General features: G+C 35.9%; 1 long non-coding RNA gene across 1 annotated transcript; it reads left to right on the plus strand.

Annotated features, from left to right (window-relative positions):
* The first annotated feature begins 4477 nt into the window (after positions 1 to 4477).
* LOC148370800 (uncharacterized) lies at positions 4478 to 4904 on the plus strand. Its single transcript, XR_015849608.1, has 3 exons — positions 4478 to 4519; positions 4597 to 4640; positions 4720 to 4904. It is a non-coding gene; the product is annotated as an uncharacterized LOC148370800 (long non-coding RNA).
* Positions 4905 to 5284: the final 380 nt, after the last annotated feature.

A 5284-nucleotide genomic window follows, 5' to 3' on the forward strand; every position in this document is an offset into this window, starting at 1 on the left:
ATATATATATATATATATATATATATATATATATATATATATATATATATATATATATATATATATATATATATATATATATATACATACATACATATATATATATATATATATATATATATATATATATATATATATTATTGGTGTACGATTGTAATCATATTGACAAAGCACACTGTCTCATCATCCTCTTCCCCCCTCTGCTGTTGTCTTCCCCGTCCTTGGGCTCCCCCATTTATTCCTTATGTGTTGATGCCTGTCTTGTTTGTGAACAACACCAGCCATCCTCGTGAAAAACCTCGTGGGGTGGGTAAAAGGTGGTGCTCAAGGGCCAAATTTGATTTGGGAAACAGGAAAGATTGGTCTGAAAATATTGTCAACAAAAAGTTAGCTTGGTTTGTAGGCCAGGTTTTTTCATACGTATTTCTGTAAATAAGAAATTAATTTAAATGCTCATTTATATTTTTTCTGACAATTGAGATTCACCACATTTTAAGTATATGCGCACCTTCCTTTTATTTAAAAAAGTGCCATGTTTTCTTTTAAAATGCTTTCCAAAAGCTGTCCTTAAATTTAAACTTATAAGAACAACACCACAAGATATTCATGGATCTAATGTTACAAGCAACCAACATTTTGCCCACTCCTGCTGCACACTCCTCCCTCCCTTCCTTTTTGTCTTTGAAAACAATTCAATCAATCTTTGTGTGTCCTGAAAAATAGAAATAATCTCCTGGTTTCATGACTTTAATCGGTGGCGCCAGGAAATGGCTTCAAAATGTCAAAAAACAAAAAATCATGCAAAGGTCACTCACAAAACAAGTAGACGAAAATGTTGTACGATTGAAGTCTTTGGGTTTCGTTTTGGTGTCATGACAATGGAAATAAACGCTGTGAACAGTTGTTACGGATGTCCCCGGTTGTCTGGCGTCTCTTTTTCAAGACATTGAGAAATACATTTTAATGGCTGTTATTTTTTTAATGGGCCTTTATTGACACTCATCCTGGTTTTAAGTATTTTCCTGGATATTTTCTCATGAAAAAATGTTACTGAAAAAATTCACTGCTCACTCAAGTTTTTCTCCTGACCTCAGAATTAAATACATTTTTAAATTGGCAAAACCATATTATCTTTTTTCTAGAGAAATAAGTTAAAGATAAAAGAAATGGGAAATAGTATATATTTTTGGGGGACGCGCGTTAAATATCTGGCTAATAATTGATAAACTGTTAGCGGCCAAATATGACGTCCCAATGGGAAAAAAAGACCCAAGGTATGATATTCAATCAGGGGACCCTAATTGTTCTAATAAAATTAAAACGTGAATGTTCCTAAATGATGGAAATCAAGCTAATTTGTTTTACAGAGTTGGACACATTGAACATATTCTAGATCTGCCACAAAGAATGGTGAATACTTTGTATTTCATGATGAAAACGGTAAAACTGACACAAATGACATTTTTCTATAGAAGTAGTAGCAAAATTTGGTCATGTCTTCTTTCCACCTCTCGATAATGTGCACAAGACACCAGAGAGCTTGACCATACTTATTTTCATTTTCTATAAAAGTAATAATACAACTTGGTCGTGTCTCCGCTCTACCTCTTTGTAATGCGCGTGGGGCCCTGGAGAGATTGACTATACTTATTTAGATTTGTTATTAAAGTGATAGCACAACTTGGTGATGTCCCCACTACCTCTTCATAATGTGCTCAAGTCACTGGAGAACGCAACCATAATTTATTCTATTTCCTATATGGTTGTGTTTCCTCTCTATCGTTTCATAATTTGTGCGAGGCACTGGAGAGCTTGGCCATAATTATTTTGAGTTTGTATACAAATGTTTCCGCAGTGCAGTGGTTAGCACATTCACCTATCATTTGAAAGGTCCCCTATTCAATACTGGGTGAAAACATATGTCGGCCTGGGGAGGGATAGGCACCCCCAGGCTGTACTTGCCCAAGACATACTACAGAAAAGGGTGCCTTTATGACCCGTGTGGTTAAGGATTCCAACCAACCAACCTTACAAGTAGTAGCACAACTTGGTCATGTTCCTCTCTACCTCTTCATAATGTCTAAGAGGCACTGGAGAGCTTGGCTAAGAACAGTCGTAAGGCTCAGGCTGTTGCGATTGTAAGCACAATCCTGAATTTAGCGAGTACATTGAGTTCTGTTTTTTGACCGTTTTGTTTTGTTACTCTCTTGCATGTGTTTTGTGCGCAAATGCCGATTTATTAAGATTGACAGCTAATTTATTAAGGTTGACAGCTGCCCAACCTTGTCTGTAAACAGGTGTAGTAATAGAGACACAATGTGTTAGCTTTCTGTATTAAGTCAAGTCAAGTCATGTTAATTTGTATTGTCCTTAATCACGAGGAGTCACAAAGGGCTGCACAGACCACGGATTATTGCAAACACAAACTACAGTGTACATATTTGAATGTTTTTTACTCATTTTTTAGACCTCTACAGGTGTAATTGGCCAAACGTTACATTTGCCCTATAAAGCATTTGTTTATTTATTCTAATTTATTCGATCTCAGGGGTCGGTATCCTTTTTGACTGAAAGAGCCATGAAAGCAAAGTATTTTGATTTTTGTGGGGGACAAGAGCCGCACCATATACATTTTAAGACAAAATTCAACAAAACCGCCTAACTCGCTCTCCAAATACGTGAATTCTTAATCGCATTTTATTTTACTGTGGGACATTTAATGATATAAAAACATTAGTTCACCGAGGCTCACTATGACCGTCATTTCTGTGTGAATAATGGTTTCAAAACAAGATGCGAGCAGAGTTCTTTTGTATAAATGTCAAAAAATGCTGCAAACGGGAAAGTTACTGATGTATTTACCTTCAGCTATGTGACATGGTAGCATTTGTAAGCTTATGAATTGATTGGTCACTATTTTCCCTCCATTCAATTTTACAAATGCAAATCTTCAATCTTGAAATCTACAAAACTTCACCTTAAAAGTCCTTAAGCGTGTAATTTATTAGCCAGATGTACTCACAAGAGCCAAAAGAAGGACCCAAGACACCTTTTACCAATCGCTTTTTTAACTTCTTATGTGAACAGCTAAGTCAAGTCAAGTCAATGCCATTTGAAAAGAATGAGTGATATATTTTTTTTAGCCACATGAATAATTTGAGCACTTGTATTAGGTTAAGAAGTGACAGCAAGCTTTTATATGTTACCGGTATCTGTAGAAAAAACAGTTATCATGCGCCCCTAACATTTATACAGGCTTTATGTGTTATTGGTATCACTATTTTCAAACCCACAGACAAAAGTGAGAATTCCATATGCCCGTTAATACACAACCAAAGTTTCTTTCCGACTCTCCGAACCAGAAAAGGAGTAGCCAAGGCGGATGAAAGCGCTTTGTGGATGTGTTAAAAGAAACCGGTGAGAGTAGCAGCTTCAGGTTGGACACGTTGACTTCACACTGCTTCTGTGCACGCTCACGTGCACGTGTGTGCGTTTCATGAATACGATTACAAGGCTCACAGAGCAAGTGAGTGGTGCTGCACACATCTCTAAGTGAGGACATAGGTCACCTCTTCTGTCTTGATTCCCCCCATGTTCTTACACATACACAATTCCCTGAATACGGCACGCTTTGCCGTGCCACAAGGTCGCCGTGTGTCAATTCCCGTCGCCATGGTGACCCCAGACATCATGAATGATTAGGTAACGAGGACCAGTCTCAGGGAAATGTACATAGTGCTTGTATTCTTGATCCTCTGCAAGGAATGGTGAGTGTGTGTTTGTGTTCAAAGATGAGCATGAAGAATAGGTTTCCCATTCTGTAAAGAACTAGCTTCAATTTCCATAATTTGGGTGCAGATTTTTGTTCTCATCTTTGAATCCAAAGATGGACTCACCATTCTTTGCAGAGGATTTAAAATATGTCCAGAATAAATATAGACTGTATGTACATAAAAAAGAATGGACACTTCTGTCCTAACTCTTAAGCCTTTCCTATTTAATAGTAGGACAAAATCGGACACAAATTATGTAAATTGATGATTCTTTTTTACCGAGTGGTACATGTTTGAACATGTTTTTGATCCTCTAATAATGAATTTAATGATGAGAACAGAAAAACAAAATGCAAATTATTTAAATCTGAGTTAGTTTTTTATAGAGTACATGGAGATTACACGTTTGTGTTCATAGATGAGTGCAGAAAATCAGACCCAAATTATGGAATAGAAAACTTTTTTTTTTAAACAGCAGTCCAAATTTGAACATATTCTTGATCCTCTACAAAGAATGATGAGTACTGCTTTTTCCTGAATAATGAAAAACGAAAGTGTGACAGAAATGATAGAAACTGAAGCAATTTTTGGACACACTTAAACATAGTCTTCATATTCTGTAAAGAATGGTGAATACATATTTGTATTCAAACCCGAATACAGAAAATCTGGCAAAAATAGCAATTAAAGCGTCTTTTTTTACAGATGAGGACAAATTTGGACATTTTTAAGCGTTTGAAAGAATGGTGAGTACTTATTTGCGTTAAATCATTGGTACAGAAAATCATACACAAATCATAAAATTTAAACAATTCCTTTACAGAGTAGGACACATTTGAACATACTCTTGATCCTCTGCAAATAACGGTGAGTCCATGTTTGTGTTCAAAGATGAGTACGGAAAATCGGACATAAATGATTGCAATTAAGCTAATTTATTTCACAGATTAGGACACGTTTGAACATATTCTGGATCCTCCACAAAGAATCGTGAATACTGCTTTGTATTTAAAGATGAAAACGGTAACACTGACCCAAATGATAGAAATCATAGCAAATTATTTTACAGAGTAGGACACGTTTAAACATTTTCTTGATCGTGTGCAGTGAACGACGAATACCTGTTTGTGTTCAATTTTGACCCGAATTATGGAAATTGAAGATGTTTTTGTCACAGATTCTGGCACATTTGAGCAAAAGTTCTAATTCTAAACTTTGGACACAAATTCAGAAATTGAAACTTCCTTTTCACGGAGATGGACAAATTTGAACATATTCTTGATCTTCAGCAGAGAAGGATGAGTACATGTTTGTGTTCAAAGGTGAGTGCAGAAAATTGGACGCAAATGATGGAAATTGAAGCTATTTTTTTATAGAGTACAACAAATTTGAACATAAATAAATAAAGCCAAACACACACACCTCAATATCCTCCCTACATGATTACACTCACACATCTTTCCATTTCTTACCTCCTCTAAAACCTTTTCTTCTCTTCTCCAAACACACAC

The sequence above is a fragment of the Urocampus carinirostris genome, chromosome 2 (assembly GCF_059441175.1).
Source record: "Urocampus carinirostris isolate Australia breed hairy pipefish chromosome 2, RoL_Ucar_1.0, whole genome shotgun sequence".
Classification (NCBI taxonomy): Eukaryota; Metazoa; Chordata; class Actinopteri; order Syngnathiformes; family Syngnathidae; genus Urocampus; species Urocampus carinirostris.